Here is a 16,784-nt window from a genome sequence, read left to right on the forward strand (position 1 = left end):
TACAATTTTTGAAGACAAATTTTCATTTGAAGGCAGAAGAAGTGGTGACTGGAGCTTGAAGGAAACTGTTCAGATGACCAACATAATGGAGAAAACAGCAGAACATCAAGGATACCAGGGTGAAAATAACTTTGTGGAAACAGAACAAACTGCCCAAGATAAGTCAGAGCCCATGACTTCAGAGATGAAGAAAACAGAACCCCTGTTGAAAAGCAATACAATAACAAGAAAACATAGATACTTTGGACAGCTATGCAGTGTTAGCTTTGAATCCAGCTGAACTGGTGGGAAACTAACATCAGAATTTTGAAGACATGAAGGACTGGCATAATAAGGAAGAATGTAAAAAAGCAGTACAGCAAAATTTGGACACACTGTCATCCACATCCACAGGGGGGGGGGGGGGGGGGGGGATGGAAAATAATGAAAGTCCAAGAAATGGCAAGATGGAGCAAACCCAAACAACATAAGAAGTAAGTGTTTCATGTCAGTGAAAATACCATGAACAAAAATGTAACACATATGTGAAGGAGAATGTTAAAAATGCCTTAAAAACCAAAACCTGTGAGTAGTGATAATAATTTAATACTGTTGACAGTAGTACATTAAAGCATGAGAACTGTTCATGCTCCTAGCAAACAAAACGGAGAGAAAAACTGTATTGTTACAGTGGTTTAAATGTGTTTGTTCTTAATTGAAAGTTCTGTTATTAGGCTTGCAAAAGATGGTTTTAACCCATAAGACTTGTATAACTGCAACTGTGCACGACACCCTAAAATAAAGAAGACAACATGGATACTACTCCATGTTTTTGGAGAGCCTGCTTTATCAGCTATTAGGAGGCAGATATGTGAGTCACTATCTCCAACAAAAGACAGCAGATAGCAGAAGTGTTTTCACATGCAAATTGAAAATGTTCTTCCTCAATGACCCCTTCTATACCACATAGGAATTCTTCAATAGAAATAATCAGCAATTTTTACAGAAAAAACCCATGTAGATGGCCCCCATGCAGCAATATAAATATTTTTCCATCTTTTGAGATACACACGTGTTCTATGCTTTCTTGCATTTGTCTGTTCTTTTATGTATTGTTCTATGTTCAAGCCATTCAGACGCCAAGTGCCACAAAGCAACCACTTCCAACACAGGAGGAGATGCACCAGCCCGGATCAATCTGCCTGTCAGATTTATGAGGGGGACTGGTATACTGGAATAAAAGGATTTGTGTTTTAGGCAGTTTTCCACATCCACAGTGGTAAATAATGTGTTGGTTTCTAAATCCCCTAAGTTACGTTGCATGCAAACACTTTGAAAAATACCGCCAAATTGCACTAGGTGCATTCAGAAGAGGCAGTATGTGGATTCGTCCTGGGGCTGAAGGGGAAGCAGGCAGTAGCTTTAAAATAGCTTTGGAAGTCACGACACCACTGAATAATAACCTGTATAGTGGTATGGCTTTCTCTCTGCTTCATTGGAGAAGTGCCAAACTGGCCGTCACCTCGCACTGGCTGGATAAAGGGCACCAGAATGAATGAATATATATGTTCACTGTTTGTCTGTTAAACATTACCAGTAACTGACTAAATAAGAAATGGAATACATAGTTGTGGCAGCAGCTATAACAGAAACCTTGAGGCTAAGTATCTTCTTGAATAATTTAAAATAGTTGTGGAAACTCACACAGTTTATGAATAAGTAAGTCATACATGGAGACTACATCTATTACAGAAAACAGAAATGAGGACAGGCAATTAAAGTACATGGATATTGATTACCATACAATTTTATATTGAATGAAGGGCAGCAGGATGTTCAGTTTATCAGCTCCAAGCAACAAGTAAAAAGAGTTTTGAATGTACAATTCAATAGACTATCTCAAGATTTGGATAATGAAATTGGGGTCGGCCTATTTGATGCATTGACTGTTTGTGGTTGTAATCTATCACTATGTAGCCTCTGTGTCATTTTTGAAACCTTGAGTCAAGTTATTAAACCGAAAAGGGGGGGGGGGGAGTGAATAAAGATTATAGGGTACAAATTAAGAATTATATTGTGCCTAATTTTGTCTTTCCTATGAAATACTTTTTTTTTTCTCTGGCATTGGTTGTTATTCTGTGTTCCGTCCGAAACAGTAGTCGTTATGTAACTGCAATTGCTAATAACTTGCTCTTACTTGTCAAACTGCGTCTTCCTGGTTCTTAACTAAGAAATATTCATACACATTTTTAGTTGTAACAACTGCGACTATTCTCCAGTCTGCTTCTTACAATGCGATCAAGAAGGCAAGTTGGACTCAACACAGCTTGCACAAAAGTATTCAAACATACGTTCCACCTACGCCCCATCCACAAATTATACGCAGCGAAATATGTTGTACTTTATTATCAGCATTGTTGATAGTTGGGCATACTGTTTCTTTTTAAATGATTAACAGCGAATAACGATCCTCGGTCGTAAACTATTTTCACCTTTTCAAATAATGTAAATGTGGTACTTCTAAGTAATTTCGTCTACGACATAAGCAAAATCATATTGGGAAACTGAAGCACACTCTATAACTAAATTAGAACAGTGAAATTCTGCATACAAAACCGTGGAAGGTAGTAGGCGTTGCACTTATTGATAAGGTTTTCTCAGAAATACGCCAACACATATTCGTTTTGTAAATAACGTAAATGGTAATACTAGACTGCAATACCTACGAATCTATTAATACAAAGTTTATGACTGCAAGGTTATTTTCCGAGTATTCAAATCTCCCGCGCGCTTTGTGTTGGGCATGTACCAATCATTACAATGTTGTTTGGTGTAAATGTTTGCGTTGTGCTTTTGTTTTAAATAAAGTGAGCGGAGGTTTCCGAAGACGCTCAAGATGATTTGAAGCTTAGGCGGATAAATGCAAGGTACTATCATCCGTCGAATAATCTGCATTATTTGTATATGAATTCAGGATTCATGAGAAGTGTATAATTTTCTTCTGAATTATGAACTGTGCCTACACAATTAGCTATGTGACCATTATATGCGGATTAATAAATTGTCAATATAATTATTGTCGTTTTAATTCCAAAGGGATCTGGTGTTCGTGAAATTGACTAAATCCTTTGTGCGCCAAATTTAATGAACCATTTTTCCCATTTGCGTCAATAACTGCTATGAATTCATTAGAAAAGCGTATTTCATTTCGAATGCACCGTGGATGAACAACAATTAAAAAGACCCCGAAGCGTCTGTGTGGAGAAGCACAGTCGACAAAATACTTTACAGCTAACCGCTAAAAACTACCTGTGGGTGTTAGAAGCCGACGTACCACTTAAACAGCGGAAAAGTGTAGCCTAAGTAATACTCCATGGTGTCAAATTGGATAACAGGCTAAAAATGGAGTCAACACACAGACTAGTAAAGCGGCTCCTCAGATATTTTTTAGATTTGGAAGAATCCTTTATTATGTTTATTCGAAGAAGAACATACAAGTAAATGCAGCTACAGCAAGAGCGAGCAGCTATAATATTAATTAAAACAAGTCGTTTAATACGAAAAATGTAGGACTTCTTACTTACTTAAAAGTAGGGAAGAGCTAATAGTAAAACCAAGTTGAAGATGAAAAACTCCGGTAGTTTTTAGAAACTGAGCGGTGTCTGGAACAATTTTCAAAATTAAATAGAACGATGTGAAAACAATAGTATTACGAATGAAAACACACAAAGCAACATTTGTGTAATATTCTACAATATTATAGAATATTGCAGTAGTGCTGTGTGAGTTTTCGTTCATTAAGTATAAAATGTTCTACCAAGAACGGATGGAACAGCCAGTCAATGAAAACAATAGTATTAGACTTCCCCAGCCTAAAATATAAAACTGCTCTGTTTGTAAAAATACAATGAAGTTCAGAAAACTATTCATTATGTAAATAGCACAAAATTTCTTGACATTTGGCATTTTTGTGATTTTAAACGTGTATGTTGTACTTTTATTCATCAATACATTTTCTTTGTGTTTGGAGTTTACATACTTTACAGTAAGGTTTAATCCTCAGATATTTCTGTTAAAAACAATACCTGGAAGTTGTCTACTTTCCCTAAGCGCAGTCTTCTTTAAAGTGTAACATCAAATTTTGGGGGAAACTTCAGTGTAGTTTAAAGCTCCCTTGTGTGTGAACAAGAATTAAAAAAAAAAAAAGATTTATTTGTTAAGAAAAAGATTGTGTGCAATGCACTGTACACAACGATTATCCTCATTCCATATATTGTAGACTTTATATTAATTATGAAGGAGGTGTTTATAACACCAAGCTGCCTCCACAGAATAGCTAGCATCAACATAAACACTAAGGTTGGTTTGAAATTGCATTACATGAATCATTATGAGATTAAGACTTCAAACTTTTATCTGTGGATCAGTTGTATGTATCACTGGCTATCATCTGAGCTGTATCTGCTAAGGTTCAGTTTGGACCCTGGACCAGTACATATGCTTGTGTCACCAGCAAACATTACAGTTTTTGAATGCTTTTAAAGTCACTTGAAGAACATTTACAGGGCTAAGAAACAAGAGTTGACCATAGTTCTGTGCCTGAAAGACAGTCTGAGTGACCCTCAACTTTGTGTTATGAATTATTCCATCTGTGCAAGAGTTATGCCATTGTCTCCATAATACTCCAGTTTGCTACATAGAATAGTGTGCTGAAATTGAAAGGTATTTCATGTATTAAACTGTAAAATATGTAACCCTGCTGGGCGCACTTTCAGTGAGATGTCTGAATGTCTGTGGAGGGGTGGCTGCACATTCTTTCTCAAGATATGAAACTAAAGAAGGTAGTGATGTACACTTTGATTTGGAGCAAAGAACATTCTAGCCTCTCCCAGAGGTGTTCCAGTAGATTCAGGCCAGGGCTCTGGACAGGCCAGTCCTTATTAAAAATATTACTGCACACAAATCACTTCCTCACAGTTGCTGCTCTAAGACATTGTGCATTGTCATGGTGATACAAACGATCACTGTTCTTTTCTGTATACAGTACACAGTGCTGTAAAATGCGTTCATATCGTGCTGCAATTAGCATTTTATTAAATGCTATAAGGGGACCACACCCTAACCATGAAAACACCCCATTACCAAAACACCACCTCTTCTATACTTCACTGTTGGCTCTGCACATGAAGGCAGGTAATGACGTACCGGCATTCACAAATCAAATTTTTAGTTTTCAGTCTTCCATGATGCAGTGGCATCATTTACGCCATGCTAAGCATTGCTTATTTGACTACAGAAATGTGGGGCTTATAAGGAGCTGCTCAACCATCAAACCCCAATCTTTTAAACTCCCTTTGCACAGTCATTGTGCTAGCTGGACTGCTTGCAGCACTGTGTAATTCACGAGTGAATTCCCTCTGCTTATTTTGTGCAGTTTTTTGACAACCACCTTCCACAATGCTTGACAGTCCCCATCTGTCAATATATGCGGCCTGCCTGGTCTTGGTTAAGTTGTGGTCATACCTTCACTTTTCCACTTCACAGTCACATAACCAACAGCTGATCAGGGCAGGTTTAGAAAGGTTGAAGTTTTCCTGATGGATGTTGTACTCAGGTGACATCCAGTGATTAGTCCACACTCAAAGTCACTGAACTCTCTTGATTGACTCATTCTTTTGTTATCGTGTCTCTGCTGACATCATAATACTCTGACTTCCTTTATACTAAAAAGTCTGCCTCTTGTGACATCTAGTGATCAGAGCCATATTAGTTAGGGGTCTGTAAATACTTTTTATCAGATAGCGCAGGGTTTTCCAAACTGTGTTCTGTGGAACACTGGTGTTCTGCAGAAAGTGAATAAGTGCTCTGCTAAAAACTGTGAATAACATGGCAGTATTTTTTCAACGTTTTAATAGTACTAATACTAAATATTTTTTAAATTTTGTTGTGATTTCTGTGTTATTAGTTATGATTTAAAATTGAAGTAGGCCTAGTCATTGAATGAAACAAAAGATTTTTTTTAAACATTTTCAGTTGAATGAATTGTACATAATGTGACTACATTCAAAAATTTTAGAAACAGAATTGTTGTGAAGATCATGTTGTCATTTAATTGAGTTTAACAAAATTGATTGATATCAGCACCACTTCTGTATCAGGCTGAAAATTTTTTCCATGATGAATGCAAGACACAAAAGTAATTTTCTGCAGACTTTGTCTAGGGCACACAGTAGTTATCTGCATTCCGTTGTAAAAGTTTTTAAGTTACTGACATACACAGCAAAGAATATGAAGTTTGAAAATTGAAGTTTTATCACATTATATTCAGTACTGCTACATATTACTTTATTATCTAGATTCAAGAATTGAAACTACTCCAACAGTGTTACAAGTAATGGTTTCATTGTAAACTGGTGTCTATTTTATACCAAATTTTAAATTCTTAGAAACTTTGGAACTGAGTGAGACAGTTTTTGTGCACCCTTACACAAAACAACTACATGAGTCAGCTAATTATCATTAGTGAAAACAGTGTCTTTGTAGTTTGATGCAATGTTTTTTAGGACATGCATCATGTCTGAAGTTACAAACACAGCTGATGATTGTAGGTGTATTAAATGATGGAATGTATGTGCAAATTGCGAATATGGTATCATAACAGCTACACAATTTACTGGAAACATATGATCATTTGTGCCAGACAGCCCTCGAACCCAGATTTTCTGCTTGTTGCGAGCAGTTGCCTAACCACTTTGGCTATCCAAACATACTTCCAAAACTTAGCCGTATCTCCATATAATTAGCAATAAATAAACCAGCAGCTGTATTTTCATCTCTGATTTATTCCAGACACAACTGCTTTTGGCATTTCAGCATGGCTTCACCAGGCTCTCTACGGTGAAAAACTGGCTGAGCTTATATTGCCAGACAAACTATCAATGCAAAAGCAAACCAGTATTTGCACATGACAGGACCAAGCCACTTAGAAGGTAAACAACATATCCAAAGGCAAAAGTAGGTCTTCCGTCATTGGGTGTGCTGTTTACTTTCTAACAAGGGAAACTCCCCATTGCAAACCCCTCAGATTTAGTGGTAAGATGGCCCACCAGATAGCCTGACATAAACTGAACCCAGATCAAGCATGAAAACTGGAAGAAGGTGTACTGAACTGTGGGGGAAAAAAAATATAAATAAATAAATGAAAAATAGCAACAGTGAGCGATCAAAGCTCAAGATGTGCAACATTGAGCGAATTTGAGTAGCCACAGTGTCGTGGTTATGTGTTGGTCGAAAGGGGGAGATCTATGTTCAGATCTCCCTCATGCCCCATCTTTTTTCCTCCTCCTTGTCTTCTGTCATGATTTTACTTCTTTGTGACTTATAATTGCCTACAATGTCACAATCAACACTGCACTTTTGAAAAGAGTTCATTTTTTTCATCTGCTTCCCATTGAACCTGTTTAGATGAGCTGAATTTGTACACGGACAAGTATGATCCCCTAAGAGCAGTACTTGGGAAATTGCAACTGCACAGTGATCTTTTGATGATGACCATTTGAAAATATTAGCAGAACCAAGAGGTGTCATAAAGGAGATGGGTATATCTTGCAGCTCATCAGAGACACTTATTGCCTGTCCCATCCACCACTGATTGTCATACACACAAGAAATGTAGTGGCTTGCTACCAAGTCTGCTAAGGGATACTGTGGTCTCTGGGTCTCTGCATTTCACACACAGTAACACACTGTATTTCATGGAGAACCTCTCTTACAATGTATGTGCCACTTCAGGATGCAACCCAGTAGTGACGTGATTGAATTCCTACCACTGGCATCATAGCAGACCACTCGTCTCTTTTTTCAACGGAATTCTGTTAATGTACTTTCATTTAGAATTAAGAGTTTCATGTGTGTTACTGATGTTGATATGGGGTGTACAAATTCAGTAGCATCTCTTATAGCATCAACAGTTTCATGCTGGAGATTAAATCTTGTTGCAAGATGTTTACAGAGACCTCCTGCCCCATCATGTGCACTTTTTCCATTACCTATTGCTGAAAATACCCATTTTTTGCCTTAATTCTTATACTACGGTGTTGACCAAGCTCATAAAGCTGAAAGTGGTTTTTCAAATGAGATGCTGAACCATCAGTCACATACACATTTAGGAAATGCTTGGGTTCTAGGTGCTATGTCATCAGTTATCATGCTGACAGCACTGTCTTGAATGAGATCATCACTGACAACAGCAAAACTGTGTGAGCAACACATGTGAATATTAATACCTGTGATGTGTGCCAATGGTAACTTTAAATTTCATTCTGCAAAGCAACAAACCAGTTCTCAGCAAAGTCGAAATGAAAAACTAATGAGTCAGTATTCTGTGTTGTGGCTGACTTTACTTCTGCTGTGGCCTGTCTCTGAATCCTCCGAATATGATGGTGAGCTACTCCTTTCATGACCCAGTGCTGAACCTCTGTAACAAACTTCTCCGCTTCTCTTACTGATCTTCTCACATATCTTTTTACTTTTTCACCATTTTCACTAACAGAGATGACAGCCAGGTTAGGACTTTGCCTGCTGCAGTCTTTGACATCATTTAGGTAATATTTCAGACCAACAGTAATTGTATGTGTATCATCTTGCAACAGATGCCCACAGCAAGAATCTGGACATGCACAAATACCTTTTTCGTTCTTTATTTTATGTGCATTTGAAATCAAATAATTGAGGAAGTGGGTACGTATTTTTGTATTTGCTGCTTAGAGTAGCTACCTGGTATTCTACCTACTTAATATAAATGGCTGCTGAGATGGCAGTATTTAGGTTTTGAAACCACACTTCACATTTTGTGCACATATCAGTATCTTCAGGTTCTGCACCAAGTGCATCTACATTATACACTTCACAAAGTTTTGAAGATGTTGCTTGTGTAAAACTTGTTTCAACTTCTTCCACTTTTCTTTTTACGTACTGTTTTCTTCTTGTGCTTCTTACCTTTCCTGGGCGTTTAAGAGGGGATATAATTGAGGCTACAGCTGAAGTGCTAACATTCAGTGCATCAAAACCATCACACCCAGGAATATAAATAGCTGCACTCTCTTCTTCAGTTTCACATTCGCTTGATGGTGATTGTTCAGGTAGGTTGTCCCTAAATTTCTTCTCGTAGTGAGTGTAGCAATTCCTGCACAATGGATGTGATGCTAACACCTTTATTTGGCGACCAAGATGTTTCTGCAATCCCTCCGACAGCTTTCCAGCAAATGTGAAGTGTTTTGCACTTTTCTTAAACACACCTTCTTGCGTCTTTTTTTTATAGTCCACACACCTTACTCTTTCACTTTTTCTTCACTGACAATGTATCGAACAAAGAAGTTCAAACTACACACAAAACTTGATGCAGAATGGGTTATGTGCAAATTCTCCCTTGTTTGTTATATACAGAAGAACACAGGACAGTCTTGCCTACATGCATATTGTACACTAGAAATTCAGTGATGCGAAATATGCAAAATGTTGAAAAATTTTTAACACTTTACACAGAAAGATATTGCCCACTGTGTTTGCACTGACTATTAACATATTAACAAAAAAATATTTTGAGTAATTCTCAAAAGCTTTTGAATAGGGGTTTTCGAGTAAATAATTCATAAAAATAACTTTTTACATTTTTAGTAATAAATATTTTTATAATAGAGATAGCTGGAGCAGAGAAGGTACTTTTAATGATTACCTCAGTAGTATCTGGTAATATGACAGAAAAGATAGCATTCTGTGACTTTACAAATTAGAAAAAACTTTGTAATTGGGTAAATTAACTTAAATTATGTATTTCCGTCTTAAATTTGTAAGTTAAAGGAGGCTCATAAGTGTGCAGGTTTCAACTAAATTTCGTACACTAAGAAGAAGCTTTAAAGCAAAACATCTGCCAGATCTCCAGTGCTTCTGACTTATTAGTTATATTTTTTTCTCTACTTTTTAAAGAGTTATTTACAAAATATACATTTTTCAAAGGGCCGTACCATTTACAAAAATTTAAGTTAAGGCGAAAATACTTTATTTCTTAACACTTATGGTATAGAGGTCTAATATACAGGGTGTTACAAAAAGGTATGGGCAAACTTTCAGGAAACATTCCTCACACACAAATGAAGAAAAGATGTTATGTGGTCATGTGTCCGGAAACGCTTAATTTCCATGTTAGAGCTCATTTTAGTTTCGTCAGTATGTACTGTACTTCCTCGATTCACCGCCAGTTGGCCCAGTTGAAGGAAGGTAATGTTGACTTCGGTGCTTGTGTTGACATGTGACTCGTTGCTCTACAGTACTAGCATCAAGCACATCAGTACGTAACATCAACAGGTTAGTGTTAATCATGAACGTGGTTTTGCAGTCAGTGCAATGTTTACAAATGCGGAGTTGGCAGATGCCCATTTGATGTATGGATTAGTACGGGGCAATAGCCATGGCACGGTACGTTTGTATCGAGACAGATTTCCAGAACGAAGGTGTCCCGACAGGAAGACGTTCAAAGCAATTGATCGGCACCTTAGGGAGCACGGAACATTCCAGCCTATGACTCGTGACTGGGGAAGACCTAGAACGACGAGGACACCTGCAACGGACGCGCCAATTTTTCGTGCAGTTGACGATAACCCTAATGTCAGCATCAGAGAAGTTGCTGCTGTACAAGGTAACGTTGACCACATTACTGTATGGAGAGTTCTATGGGAGAACCAGTCGTTTCCGTACCATGTACAGCGTGTGCAGGCACTATCAGCAGCTGATTGGCCTCCACGGGTACACTTCTGCGAATGGTTCATCCAACAATGTGTCAATCCTCATTTCAGTGCAAATGTTCTCTTGACGGATGAGGCTTCATTCCAACATGATCAAATTGAAAATTTTCACAGTCAACATGTGTGGGCTGACGAGAATCCGCACGCAATTGTGCAATCATGTCATCAACACAGATTTTCTGTGAACGTTTGGACAGGCATTGTTGGTGGTGTCTTGATTGGGCTCCATGTTCTTCCACCTACGCTCAATGGAGCACGTTATCATGATTTCATACGGGATACTCTACCTGTGCTGCTAGAACATGTGCCTTTACAAGTACGACACAACATGTGGTTCATGCACGATGGAGCTCCTGCACATTTCAGTAGAAGTGTCCGTACGCTTCTCAACAACAGGTTCGGTGACTGATGGATTGGTAGAGGCGGACCAATTCCATGACCTCAACCCTCTTGACTTTCATTTATGGGGGCATTTGAAAGCTCTTGTCTACGCAACCCCAGTACCAAATGTAGAGACTCTTCGTGCTCGTATTGTGGATGACTGTGATACAATACGCCATTCTCCAGGGCTGCATCAGCGCATCAGGGATTCCATGCGACGGAGGGTGGATGCATGTATCCTCGCTAACGGAGAACATTTTGAACATTTCCTGTAACAAAGTGTTTGAAGTCACGCTGGTACGTTCTGTTGCTGTGTGTGTCCATTCCATGATTAATGTGATTTGAAGAGAAGTAATAAAATGAGCTCTAACATGGAAAGTAAGCGTTTCCGCACACATGTCCACATAACATATTTTCTTTCTTTGTGTGTGAGGAATGTTTCCTGAAAGTTTGGCTGTACCTTTTTGTAACACCCTGTATATTTTTTCCAGACAAATTCATGACCATGAGTTAATATGGCCTGTATGATTTGAGATGAAATCACCCACCAGAATTCTGGCATGATATTATGTTTATAGGTGTACTCGAGAGTGCTTAATAAAGTACTCACTTTAAATATCAGCATGGTGGAAACCATGTTCTTTTTAGAATTATCGAGGCTGTGGCATCCATCCGGAGAAAGTAAATTCTTTATACTAACTGACAGGGAAGGTACAGAAGTCACCAAAAATGACATGTTTATTCTTGAAGAATCTTAATACCACCTCGTGTTCTTCATTTGAAAGTAACAGATACAGTTCTCACCACGAGAATATATCCTTAATCACATCTTACATAGTGTGATACTTTGACTCACACTTGTAGTCGTAGTACGCTTTTACAGTTATAACAATTAACAGAAAGCTAGCAAAAAGATTTAAATTTCAGAATGAGGTTTAGACTGTGACAAGGGTGCTGGAAGCAACTAATGGTGGAGAAGGTGCTCACCTTCTTCAACTTGAGAAAAACAAATGGCCTCTACTATGAAGTCTGAATGCTCTGCATTTCATTGTTTGGCCTATGTAATGTGTGTAAATGCTCCCAAGCATCTTATTTGGCCACTTACTTCCATATCCCACAGTTCTTATTCACAATAAGCACTATGATGATGAAAATGCCAGTTGAACAAAAGTGTCCTCAGAGATTTAGAATGTATATACACAAAACTGTATAAACATACAGCATCTGTAGCAACAAAAAAAGATATATACACAGTCAGGACATAGATTTTAAATTCTTACACCACTATTAGAACCATGATCACAAAAAACAAGCAAAAAAATACATTTTCAGTTCAAACCCTTCTTGCAGCAGATGATGGCAGGCTTTGCCACAGCTTTTGTCATCATGTTTGACAGCATTTGATCTGAAGATACGTGCTCCACAGTGGCTTAGGCTGTCTCTATTTTTTTCTCTTATGAAGTGGCATCTTGTGTCTGTATGTTAGGTTCACCTCATGTAGCCAACAGTGTCAGATAAGTCGATTGCTGCTTTTTTGTCACATAATAGTTTGATAGGCTTCTTCTTGGAGTTTGGAGGTATTTAATTGCCTAATCTCTGAAGCCACAGAGCCTCCTGACATGCTGAGGTCAGGGCCATATATTCTGTCTCAGTTGTGGATAAGACTACAGTTGGCTGTTTCTTTCTCTGCCAGGATATTACTGCTCCTTGAGATTTAAACATACACCCAGTTGACTTTCTGTCTTCAGAATCTCCAGCCTAGTCTGCATCACAGTAATCTGTTATTCAGCAGTCCTCTGCTTTAGAAAATAATAGCTTCATATCATTGGTGTCTTTCAGGTATCCAAAGATTCTTTTGACTGCTTGCATGCTTGGATTGTTACAAAAACAACTGACAATTCCTATTGATTAAGCTAGGTCTGGCCTTGGTCCTAACCGAGCCAACATTAAACTTCTAGTTATTGCTGAAAAGAGAAGATGGAAAAAATGGCACATAATGACAGGGGAAATGCCGGAATTATGGCAGAAGCATTTAGTAAACTTTTGAATTGTGAAGAACCCCAGGAACTTTTTTAGCAGTTAATACACACACACACCCATCAAGACTCCACCTGATCTCATATATCCTCCAACAATCCAAGAGGTGGAAATGGCACTCAGAGAGATGAAAAATTATAGGGCATGTGGAGAAGACCAAGTTTTTGCAGAAATGTGGAAATATGCCAGTGATACAGTTCGAACATCCTTACACATAGCCCTAACAAAAATCTATAACAGAAAAGTTTCCCGAACATTGGACCACAGCCATAATCCACCCACTCCACAAAAAAAGGAGATAAAAGCAACCCAGATAATTACAGAGGTATCTCTCTCTTAGACTGCACATACAAGATTTTCTCCAAAATCCTGTACAAGAGGATCAAAGAGCAACTAGAGGAAGAATTAGGTGAATACCAAGGAGGCTTCAGACCTTGGAGAAGCTGTGCAGAACAGATCTTCACTTTAAAATTAGCCATAGCATATTACAAGAAATGAAATAAACCTCTTGTAATAACCTTCGTGGACTTTAAAAATGCATATAACTGTGTCCATAGATCTTCAATGTTAAAAATCTTAAGAAATTTTGGGCTTAATACAAAATTAATCAAATTGATAGAACTCGCCTTTAACAACACTGTATCAAAAGTCAAGTTCAGGAGGGAACTCTCTTAGCCATTCAATATAAAAACAGGTTTAAGACAAGGAGATTGCTTGACACCCGTGCTGTTCATCTGTGCTTTAGAATACATAATGAGGGAATGGTAAAAGACTAACCCAAATAACATCCAAATTGGAAGACCCAAAGACAACATAAGTTTAAATTGTCTATGATTTGCTGATGACCTTGATCTCTTGTCCAACAGTATTCAGGAAACCAAACAACAAGTTATCTCACTACAGGAAATAGCACAGAAAATTGGTCTTGGAATATCCTTTGAAAAACAGTCATCATGTTATTTGACCCGCCACTCATAAACAAGATTGCCATATGGAACCAAGAAATCAAAATTGTAGATAAATTTAAATATCTGGGAGAAATCATAACATATAACCTCAATGAAAAGCCAACATGGCATAACAGAATAAACAAATTGACTAGAGCACAATATATCACCAAGAACACCTACAACAAAAAGTGCCTGTCAATAGCAACAAAATTAAAACACTACAAAGCAGCCACTCAACCAGAAATAACATATCCAAGTGAAACCATCTTCAAAACAACTAACACTGCACAAATAGACAAAATACTTAAAACAGAGAGAAGAATCATCAGAATGTGCATCAACAAATCGTACCAGAAAGATGGACACTGGAGAGTAGCTACAAATGAAACAGTCTACAAGGAAATAGAACCAGTAATGAGTAGAATCAGGAAGAAATGCATTTCATTTTTTTAGACATCTAATCAGAACACCAGAGAACAGGATCATCAGGAGAATAATAGAAAAATTGTGGAATAGTAAGTGTAACATTAAGTGGATTACAGAAATCAACGAAGATGTGGATGAGCTACAGATTACATTGGAAGACGTAAGAAACAAATCTGACAAAATCAGGAAACTCACAGACAAACAAACCAGACTGCAAACGAGAATCAACAAACAGACAATAGGAAGGGTGATTTCCGATGAAGAAAGAAGGATGAGACTCGAGAGAATGAAAAAGTACTGGGCTGACAGGAAACTGAAAAATTCTTTGTATAAAGTTGGCAAGAGAGGTCCATGGAAGGCCATAAAATGTGAAGTGTGTAATACTAAAAGTGCCTAGCAGTAGATTTATTGTGCGACGTGTATGTGAAAACGTCAAAGGAATTGTTTTCATTACGAGAAGTGCCAGTCAAAACGGCATCCATGTTAAATCCTTCATTGCAGTGTAAGTTCGTCTATTAATTGCCATAAATTCAGATTTAAATGGAACTGGTGTATGGACTATTTATTTAATATAGAATCTATGTCTCACTCCTTCATGAAGTTATTTAATTTTCTTTATGTTTCTGCCAAATAGAGAGTTCACAGTCACGAATTCTTTTGTCGAAATCGGACGGAAGTTGTATGCGGCGAAATATTTTCTCCGCGCCATATTCTATTGGTAAATGCATGATAAACTACGGTCCCTTAGGAAATTCATGTTGAGCTGTCCAAAAAATAATTATATTTTGAATAGGCATTTACTCTCTTCCGCAATGCAACTTCCGACTGATCAGGCAATCCAACAAGAAACAGCCGCACACGGTCGGCGTTCGCAAATATGTTTCCACCGCTGATTATAGCTATATGTTACAGCACAAAAGTAAACATATTGTTATAATTAGCGGCTACGAACGGGGACATTTATAACTGTATGTTTATGTATACACATTACGTAAACATATCGTTATAAGTGTCGGCAGAAGTGCCAACACCGTGATGTTTGAGGAAGCCGAAATGCACGCTATAAGCTCACGCAGGCTGGCGTGAGGTATGCTTCATTAGATACATAGCAAAGGATAAATGGCGCCTTGCTAGGTCGTAGCAATTGGCTAAGCTGAAGGCTATGCTAACTATCGTCTCGGCTAATGAGAGCGTAATTCTCAGTGAACCTTTCCTAGCAACGTCGGCTGTACAACTGGGGCGAGTGCTAGTAAGTCTCTCTAGACCTGCCGTGTGGCGGTGCTCGGTCTGCAATCACTGATAGTGGCGACACGCGGGTCCGTCGTATACTAGCGGCCCGCGGCCGATTTAAAAGGCTACTACCTAGCAAGTGTGGTGTCTTGCGGTGACACCACAAAATGTAAATAATAAATAAAAATAATAAACTTCTAGTTGCTTCACAATAGGGTGTGTTCTTCATAGCTTCTTGCTCCTGTCCTGTTTTTGGACTCATGTCTTGAGTGAGCAATTGGTTACTCCAGTAATGTAGATATTGGGTTACACTCTTTCATATTAATTCTGTTGAGAATCTGCTCCACATAATGTGTCTATTCTATCCACAGGTAACCTTTGTAGTTCCTACTAATTCAGGTACCTAAGCAATTTGTAACTTCACCAAGATCTTTCAGCATAAATTTTTCTCTTTCTGTTTTTAATTGTTACTGAAAATTAGCATACCATCCAAATGAACAGCAACTATTGAACTGATTTTTGTAATAGACACGAAGGTCAGCTGTTGATTTCTTGAACTTTAAATTCAACAATGAACTGTCTGATTACAAGTTCTTGCAGTGACTACCTGCCTTAATCCATATACTGCCTTTTTTTAGTCTTTTGATACCAGCATCTTTCACCGTCTTTGTAACAGGGTCTACTTCTGGAATTTTCTTGTAAGTCACCCTGTAAGAAAGCTGTGACAACATCTAGATGATCAGTGTTAAGATCATGTTTAGCAGCCATAGCAAATAAATATCTTAATGAATTATGTCTTACAGTTAGTTTGTGTGTTTCATTGTAATCCAAGCCTTGCTACTGAGCACAACCTTTTATTACTAGCCGTACTTCATAGTGTACAATGTGACCTTTCAAATCTTTCTTTGTTTGACACACCCATTTCGCAGTTACTGGTTTCTCACTGAAGGTGAAACAGCAAACTCACTTGTGTGGTCCTCTC

At 38.0% G+C, this 16,784-nt stretch overlaps 1 protein-coding gene across 6 annotated transcripts in view; it reads left to right on the forward strand.

The window, feature by feature from the left end:
• Positions 1 to 2,804: 2,804 nt before the first annotated feature.
• LOC124607074 (oocyte zinc finger protein XlCOF26-like) overlaps positions 2,805 to 16,784 on the forward strand; it is a 299,664-nt gene continuing 285,684 nt past the window's right edge. For 3 of the 6 annotated variants that reach the window (XR_006978771.1, XR_006978772.1, XM_047139248.1), the window contains exon 1: positions 2,840 to 2,906. The gene's annotated coding sequence lies outside the window, so the exon portion shown is untranslated. Of the gene's footprint in view, positions 2,907 to 16,784 lie in introns of all 6 variants that reach the window. The other 3 variants (XR_006978770.1, XR_006978769.1, XR_006978768.1) reach the window with 2 other exon arrangements.

Source organism: Schistocerca americana, chromosome 3 (genome assembly GCF_021461395.2).
Source record: "Schistocerca americana isolate TAMUIC-IGC-003095 chromosome 3, iqSchAmer2.1, whole genome shotgun sequence".
Taxonomy (NCBI): Eukaryota; Metazoa; Arthropoda; class Insecta; order Orthoptera; family Acrididae; genus Schistocerca; species Schistocerca americana.